The 9,526-nt window shown below is 39.1% G+C and overlaps 1 long non-coding RNA gene across 1 annotated transcript; it reads left to right on the top strand.

Moving 5' to 3' along the window:
- Positions 1-422: 422 nt before the first annotated feature.
- On the top strand, positions 423-7,331 carry LOC137252216 (uncharacterized). The gene is made up of 3 exons (XR_010953478.1): positions 423-1,254; positions 1,326-1,556; positions 6,920-7,331. It is a non-coding gene; the product is annotated as an uncharacterized lncRNA (long non-coding RNA).
- Positions 7,332-9,526: the final 2,195 nt, after the last annotated feature.

Here is a 9,526-nt window from a genome sequence, read left to right as displayed (position 1 = left end):
TAAATCCTATATCTTTGATAATTGTTGACATTATAGTTACTATTGTATGAAAATGAACTATTATTATTTCTATAACCAGTATAGCCGCGGTTTGGATAAAAGCCTCTATAACTACCACGTGAGTTTCTGAATGTATTTGTTACCACGCGATCGAAAAGCTTAATCCTGACGCTCAGTTACTTCGTTATTTTGTTCTACAATTAATTTTGCTATCACGTCTTTCGGATCTGTAAATACCGTTGAGGCTAAAAGGGTTTTGACTAAATTGGATTTTTCGTTTAAACGACACACGTTAACAGTTTCCCTACAAGACGGAGGTAACCAGTTCACCCACACATTCAAAGCTTTTTTCGTTCTCCACTAACCCATCGACGTTTCATGCTGTCATCGAAATGACAGTTCCTTAGTTATTCCGGAAAACATTGAAACGCAAAAAAAATATATTTGTTTACAACGAAAAATATCTTGTGCTTTTAGTTGTGACATGTGACGGAAATAAAAAATTTTGTTGCAGAGAACACCTTTTTGCGTTGGCGGCCTTCGCCCAAAATAACATTAAGTTAATTTTAGTTGTGACATGTGACGGAAATTAAAAATTTTGCTGCAGAGACCATCTTTTTGCGTTGGCGGCCTTCGCCCAAAATAATATTAAGGGTAACGTTTTACAAGACGGTACACCACCAATTTAAAAATATCAAATAATAATAAAAACGGAGCTCGAGGCGCGTCTTTTGATTCCACGTTTGATAATTTTTGATAAAAATTAGGTGGTGCACCGTCTTTTAAATCGTTACCATATTAAGTTGTATAGAATCGACGGGATGGCCTACAAGGTTTCATGTCAACTAAATCGCTCCCGATATGGTCGGGCTAGTACCTTAATGGTTCCCGGAACGTACCCGATCTGCATCCTGCAAAGGAGCAACAAAGTCGATAACGGGGAGTGTCCTTATCGCTACAACAACAACATTATTTACTTTCTGATTTTCATTCATACGTACATATGTGCATTTTTAAATAATAAAAAAATGTTATATTATTCTAATATATAGCATCTCCGCCGGGTTGCGATTCAGCTCAGAATATGCCAAAATCAGAGGAAATCTACAATTAAATGCAGATTCACGTGTCATTTGCCAAGGATACAAGGTACTTTACAAGCAACATGCTTTGGAATACGGTACCAAACTGGTTGGATGTATTTCCCTAAAAAAGGGTGGAACTACGCATCTTGCTTTGCCAGTATTTGCTTCGGTAATTTATATTGATTTGTAGTGATTAAAATTGCAATAGTAGATAATGTAACGTGAATTAAAATTGAATAGGTAGCCGGAGCAAAAAAGGCAACTGATCGGCATTCAACTGGTATTTATGTGGCGCCACCGGGAGCTGCTGCTGCTATCCTAGAAGCATTAGAAGCAGAAATGTCTTTGATTTTTTGCATCACCAAAGGTGTGCGATAACATGATATGGTTCGCGTTAAGCACGCTCTCTTAAGGCAAAAACAATCGCGTCTAGTCAGGCCCGATTGTTCAGGAATCATCGCACCAGAAAGGGTAAGTAAATTGGCTACCATATTAAATATATAAGGAACATGTATGAATTTTTTAGTGATAATTTGTCATGCTTTTGTTGATAATCAACTGAAGAATGCAAATACGACAGAGTTCGAAGTTCATGTGAAAACCAATTAATTTTTTTAATTAGCGTTTGGGAGAAAAACACATGTATGTATGCACAGAACTGCATAGAAGGGGAGGAAAAATTAATTATTATCAGCAAGATTTTTGTCATTTTCCCTGCATCGCAGTTGTCATTACATTGCGTTAAGAGAGGACATCAACACCTTACTACCCACAGCCAGTTAAAATTTTAGTAAATTTTGCTCTTTTCATCACTGTTTCAAAACTTGGAAAGTTATATATCGAGCATTCCATGGAGAATGGTACATTTTAGCAGACTTTCGCATTGCCGGCATTATTAATATTCAATCCCTAGAAGGTTTAATGTAGTCATATCAATAGTTCCCGAGATGGTGAGGCTAGTACCACAATGGTGCTTGTTACCGGAACGTAGATAGATAGATAATTTATTGAGGATTGCACAGTGACTTGCACATCTCCTTCACAGCACCTCATCCTAGCCGACTTCCTTTATGAACCCCAGCAGTGTTCTTGGCTTGAGGGATTAAATGTGGGAATGCTCTGGCCATGGTGAGCCCATAAACTTAGCCCTACGTCTTGAAATTGCGCCGCAATCTAGAAGGATATGGTCCACCGTCTGCTGATCCATCACAAAATCGGTTTGTGTTGTTCGATATTATACCCAGCTTTTGCATGTGACTGTCTGTTCAGCCTACAGTGTCTTGTAAGAATAGCCGTTAGGGTTCTTAGGTTATCTTTTTGAGAGGCCTATTAATGCCCTATATCGAGTTGTGCTGTAACCCCCTAACAGTAACTTAGATAGACTCACGCCTGGCATATTGCGCCAGTGTTCTCTCTTTTCCCACCCTTCTGCTAATAAATGCCCCTGTGGGCCAACTGGCAGGAACGGCTCGAGATCGATGGGTCATGCAGTTGCTGCCTCTTTTTCCGTGTTGTCCGCCTGCTGTTGTTGTTGTAGCAGTGCTTCGCCCCATCCAATAGGTGCGACCGATCACAAATTGTCATGAATGTCCTCTAACGGGAGTCCAAAAAACATTCTGTTTCAACAGGGGTGGACCATAATGAGAGGAGTGTTAGAGGCGTTGGTTCCCCAATAGGTGGTTGGTGTCATGTAGGGACACATTACAAGCAGGAAAATGTTTTGTATGTCGGGGTTGATTCTGGATAGGTAAGAGTTTAACCTGTTACGTTATCCAGCTCGAAGTTGAGCTAGAGTGACTACTCTCATTTCCCTAGGGAGAGTGCGTTCCTCCTCTGCTAGTTTTGTTCTTTGAGTACAGGAATCACCGGCATAGAGGTCCGACGCCTGTTTGTGGAGTTCACTGAAGACATGCTTGTGTTTTTAAGCTTCATACGGCTGTGTTCTCAGGTGCCGTATTTCCTCATAATGTAATGAGGCCTTGAACAACAAGAGCCACAAAAGATTTATAAAAGTTACGAGGACGCTGGATTTTGGAATCTAGCCCAGAGAAACCTGTCCGATGAACCATCCCTTGCACGTGAAACACTGAAAAGAGTATTTATTTTTTTAATTTAATTTATTTATTATTACGGCTGTTTAGGCCTAAAACATAAACTACTAAGAACAATTCATTGTTATAATCACTTATTTCTATTGAATATGATGTTGGAATGCCATGTGATTCCGATCAGCATATTTACTAGCGTGACAAATGGACGAGTCTGGGAGCCACTCATTTTAGGAAGGTTGGAAAGGACGCGTTTCCAATCCTCCAGTGCTCCCAGCTTAAGGCAACAAAATTTGGAACTTGAATTTTTCAATTATATGTGTATTTTAAGCTGTCGGAATGTATTAGTCTCCGATCAACACAGTTAAACATGTCTTTGGATGTTGGAAATTGATAATAACGTGTATCCAATCACCCCTCAACTTTGTTTAGTAAATACGCTGTCGGAATGCATGAAGATTCTGATTAGCACAGCTCAACATATAATGGGAGGTTGAAAAGGACATGTTTCCAATACCCCTGCTCCAACTTTTATTTGGCCTTATTTTCGTTATTTTTGTTACACATTATATAATTTTATTGTTATATTAATGCTGTCGGAATGCGAGCGATTCCGATCAGCAACAGTAAATACCAGCTGGAAATACCGAATTCTAGCGAAATTAGTTGTTGGAAATGTCTGGAGTTACAGGTGGCGACCGATTTTCTTTTCCTTAGGGCCGGATGCATTGTATTTTGCTGCTTCCAATATTACCATTCCCTTTTATTTGGCCTTATTTTCGTTATTTTTGTTACACATTATATAATTTTATTGTTATATTAATGCTGTCGGAAAGCGAGTGATTCCGATCAGCAACAGTAAATACCAGCTGGAAATACCGAATTCCATCGAAATTAGTTGTTGGAAATGTCTGGAGTTACAGGTGGCAACCGATTTTCTTTTCCTTAGGGCCGGATGCATTGTATTTTGCTGCTTCCAATATTACCATTCCCTTTTCGCGCTCCAGTATCGGATATATCATGTAAAAAATAAGAGGACAACGTTATCTTATTGGAAGGGTTTTACAATGCTCCAATAAACTTTTTTTTAAAAGTATTGAAGTTATTACTACTTTTTATGTGATTAGGAAGTTCATTGAAATATTTCAGGCCCTTATATATATGACCGTCCTAAAAAGATTCTTTTCCAGCAAACGCAGCAAACTAATTTCTCAGGACCGGGGTCAGGAGAAGGACCCGGATACCTTCCCGGAAGAGGAGAGTATGGCGCACACCCGCTGCAAGGATCTGCTGGGAGGATGAAAATTTGTGGGAGGGACGCAATAACTTAAACACTAAGTCCGCCTGCTCATTACCTTCTACTCCCCTGTGGCCTAGGACCCAGGGCAACAGTACTACGTTGTGTGCTCCTATTTGATTTAGCTTTTCTACGCACTGAAGGACAGGTGCTGACTTTATTTCGAACGCCGCAAATGCCTTTAGTGGGGCCTGACTGCCTGACTGAGTATGGCAATTGTTTCATTGGGGTATCAGCGCTGAAGGTTCAACTTAGCGCACTAACTTATGGCGAATACTTCCGCTTGAAAATGCTCGGATGTGCTTTTAGAGTTACTGATATTTTGGCTCTGGGTCCGAAAACTCTGGCTCCAATCCCCTCTGGCGTCTTCGAGCCATCTATGTACCATACGATCTTGAGCAGACTAGTAATACATTGCACCCGCCCATACCTATACAGCCGTACCAAGAGACTGAGCAGCTCATTACATTTTGGCACAACCGGAGCACTGCTGGACATCCAATCTATATGAAAGCTATGCATTCAAAAGTGTTTGTACCAGTGGCTGGTGCACACCGAACTGGACCAATGTATGCTATATTGATGGCTGCACAAATACCAAGCTATGTTTATGTGAATAATGTTACTGCTTATGTCCATTTGCACGGTTGAGCACATACAGTACCTACGTTTATACAAGGTGGAACACCAAACTATCTACATGGCGATTTAGCCACCGATCACGTTGTTGTAAGAGATTAATTAAAATATGTTATTCATAAACACTGATTCTTATATTTTCATCATTAAACTGTAGACTGTAGACTCATGACGGGTATTCTTACTGGACACTGCCTTCTGGCGTCACATGCCTTTAAATTAGGCTTGGTCAGTGATAGCAGATGTAGGAAGTGCGGGTTGGAGGAGGAAACGATCGATTACGTTCTGTGCTCGTGCCCTGCGCTTACCAGGCTAAGACTCCAGCTGACAGCTGTCAGATCTAGAAGCAGCAAGTGGCTTAAGTTCTAGGAAGCTTCTGGTATTTGTCAAGAGGACGGATTTATTTTATAACATGTCCTGGTTGTTGATAGGGTTTTTAGCTTGGTCGTTAAAACAAACTTCTGGTAACACTACGGACTATGTGAGGTCGCCATGAACCCGCCAGTTCAACCTAACCTATATTTTGTTTTGGTTTTTACTTTAGAATCAACCGTTTAAGTAAGCGATGTCAGCTAACTAAGCGCCTTCAAATGTAGATCCATAAGGAACATGGGGTCGCCAGAGCCTCGGCTGTTAAAGAAACAGGATTCGCCACGGGTAGGTGAGGTTCACAATTGGGTTGGAGAAGCTATATATTGCACTGGCAACCCATTGAACGGGTTGCGCTACACAGCCCCCTGAACCAATTTGGTATTTTAATCGCCTGTTGTTGTCATTTTAATCGCCTCTTACGCAGGCATGCCTACAGCGGGTATACTCTAAGCCCCCTAACCCGCTGGAGCCATGAGAAGCGTTAGTGACCTTGGGTGTCCCAAGGAAAGTTCCGTCGTGTCTTGTGTTGTTGGGTGAGCGGCCAGGAACATGGGGTCGCCAGAGCCTCGGCTGTTAAAGAAACAGGATTCGCCACGGGTAGGTGAGGTTCACAATTGGGTTGGAGAAGCTATATATTGCACTGGCAACCCATTGAACGGGTTGCGCTACACAGCCCCCTGAACCAATTTGGTATTTTAATCGCCTGTTGTTGTCATTTTAATCGCCTCTTACGCAGGCATGCCTACAGCGGGTATACTCTAAGCCCCCTAACCCGCTGGAGCCATGAGAAGCGTTAGTGACCTTGGGTGTCCCAAGGAAAGTTCCGTCGTGTCTTGTGTTGTTGGGTGAGCGGCCAGGCAGCAGCGTGCAACAAATGCACCATTCAGGAGGATACCCTTGCTGAGCCCAGAAAATCTGGGAAAGTTGGATGTACTGGTCGGATGCAGCAAACGATTATATTCTGTAATAGCATATGATCAACTTGGAGATAACCAAATGTTTACTTTCCTGCCCAATAGGGAACTGGGTCTAGACCCTGCTGCTAAATAAGGATAGGCGTAGTCACATCCATTCGTTCCCGGGTTACTCGGGGAAATCAGTTTTAGCAGTACTTTGCACTTTTCATACTGCACGTCCATACAAGAACTTCGGATAATGAATTAAACAGTTGTTGTTGTTGTTGTTGTTGTTGAATTAAACAGTCATCTGCATTTGTTTGTTTTTGTAGCACGTCTAATTTCCATCGTAACATCAATCAATTATCAATTGTTATAATGTTGTGTTCTCTATGAATGCAACAGCGAAGTATCCTCGGGTACCCCTGATTCTAGTTATCTGAAATCTCCTTGAGTCCCTTGTGCCTTTGGCCTCTCAGAAAAGAGCTAATTGTGGAGCCCTATTTATAGAACACTTTTCGGGTTAAATATATTAAAAACTTTAATCTATCCTTACTGATATTAGTTTCTTTCTCATTCTAGGTAATTTGATTTTGACGATGTGCGCATAGCAATATTCCAAATATTCCAGCTGTAGCTGAAGGAAGAACATAAATTTGCTCAAATTATAAGAAAACTTCGACAACTATCCCCCCGCCTTTTTAGTACCACAGATAAGGCCCTAACAAGCATACTATGGGAAAGGGTCAAGTCCAAAGGATCAATATCACCTATAAATCGACTTTGATAGCACGAATTGGGGCTTCCGGTATTATCCCTACAAAACTCATATGGCTCTGCAAACTGATGTTGAACAACACCACCAGCGCAGGAAAAATTGGGCGTCATCACTGAGCTTCGAAAGTTTCAGAGAGGGCACAGCTATTAATAGACGTTATTGTACTTAATTAGCTTGTACATATCAATATACACATATGTAAAGTACTCTAGAGTAATAAGGGAATAATTTAAATTGTAAAAAAACATTGTATATATGAATTATTTATAAATAAATATTATCTGAACATAAAGGACGCGTTTCATTCATGGAAAAAACGATTTGACAGAAGGTAACCGATACGGGTAACCGATAGGCTAGTTAGCCGTGTTGTTGTTGTTGCATATGTTTTGGTAGCGATAACGAAAACATAACTGATGAAGTAACTTAAAAATGTAAATAACATCGAGCGAGAAGGAATGTCGAAAACACAGTAGGTAAGAGCGAGAAAGCGAGTCACACGTACACTATTTTGAGAGAGCGCATGCGTTACCTTTTTCACGACAGCAATGTAAAAGTCATTAAGACGATAATTGGTGACCTAGTTATTGGTAACGATTAAGTAATCGATTAGGTAACGGGTACCTGTCTTGTAGGGTTGTTCGACTGCCATTTCGCGAGCTTTTGCTTGAGTGATCCCTTCAATAATAAGAGACCGCTCAAGTGAGTCAGCTAAATCTTCAACTTTTTTGGCAACATCTGTATAATTGTTATTGTTAAGGTGCAACGCTGAAATTCTCTCTGCTAAAACTTTCGAATTGTCCGGTTTGATTCTACTACGTAGAGCTGTTTTAATTTCATTAACTGAATTTACTTGTCTTGGTATTGTTTCACGGGCTTTACCCTCTAGTTTTGATTTTAAGAATGCTATAAAAGTATCAGTTAAATCTGCAGTAGCGAATTGTTCAAGTAATGCAATTTTTTCTATAAAAGAATCAAGTGCGAGAGGGTCACCACTGTAGTTTTCCCTAATAGAATTAGCACATGTGTTAATGAAAATTCTTTTTTCCTCAGGTGGTGCCATGATTTGATCGTTAAGATCTGGAGCTGAATTAGCAGAAGGTGAGGCCACGCTTGTACTATTTGGATCGTTAAGATCTGATTTTAAAGTAAAAGAAGTTGAAGTTATTTACTAATGCTTACTTAGGGTCTTTTGACAATTAGCGTTTGGTGCAAATAAAAGCAAACTTATTTCACCATTCCAATCCGACGTTTCGCTAGTCTCTCTAGCTTTTTCAAGGGCGATCTGTGTATTTCAATAACAAAAAGCAATACATTAATATAAAAAACAAAAAAGGCATAAGTGCGTAATATTTCAATATTAGTAATCACAGTATTACATACAAACAAATATCACAAAACAAGAGGCAAAAAACACTTTGAATATTATAACACGATTTATATAGAAAACTCACATAATTGGACTAAAAAATCTCACTTGGCTTTTCACGGGGCCACCGTTTATATCAAAAAAAAATTTTAATTGGTTTTTAACGGAACCACCGCATATTTCAAAAAAAATTTATTTGATTTTTAACGGAACCACCGCATATTTCAAAAAATGTACTTGTTTTTAACGGAACCACCGCATATATCAAAAAAGTTAATTGGTTTTTAACAACCCACCGTTTATATCAAAAAGTTCATTGGTTTTTTAACAAACCACCGTTTATATAAAAAAAATTCAATTGGTTTTTCACAAACCACCGTTATGTCAAAAATCCAAAATTTATATAAAATGCGAAATTATTTTAATTCAGATGCGAAGGCACCGAATTTAATAAAAAAATTTTAAATTTTACTATACGTACATATATACGTTTAAAGGAAAAAAATGTTAAATACATATATATATAATATACTTATTGTACTGCTTTGCTGCCACTGATGTCGCAATGCTACTGCTGCCGGAGTTGTTTCTGCTGCCGGTGTTGTTGCTGCTGCTGATGTTGCTGCTGGCGGTGGTGGTGGTGTTTAAAAATGGCGATGTTTTACTGTTGGCTAGTGGCGTGGGTTATATATATATATATATATATATATATATATATATATGTGCCGTTACTCAATGGCGTGATTATACTCGTACAAAATTTTCTATTTTTAACTTTATATTACATTTGTATTATATCTGTACCGTTTATTTGTAGTTTTTAGCACATTTCGTTAATTAAAAGAATTTTTGTATTATTTTTGTTTAATTTAGTCGTAGAGTTAGTTACCTTGTTAAAAATTGTCTTTTCCGAAAGTATTTATTTTTGTATTGTTTCCGATATATTTATTTGTAGTTTTTAGGCAATTTTATTATCTAAACAATTTCGTTCCTTTGTATTATCTCTGATTCATTCAAACGTAGTATTAGTTGTCGTATTAGT

Source organism: Eurosta solidaginis, chromosome 5, assembly GCF_040869045.1.
Source record: "Eurosta solidaginis isolate ZX-2024a chromosome 5, ASM4086904v1, whole genome shotgun sequence".
Lineage (NCBI taxonomy): Eukaryota > Metazoa > Arthropoda > Insecta > Diptera > Tephritidae > Eurosta > Eurosta solidaginis.
Note: the sequence above shows the minus strand (reverse complement) of the source record. Positions and strands in the feature narration are given on the sequence as shown.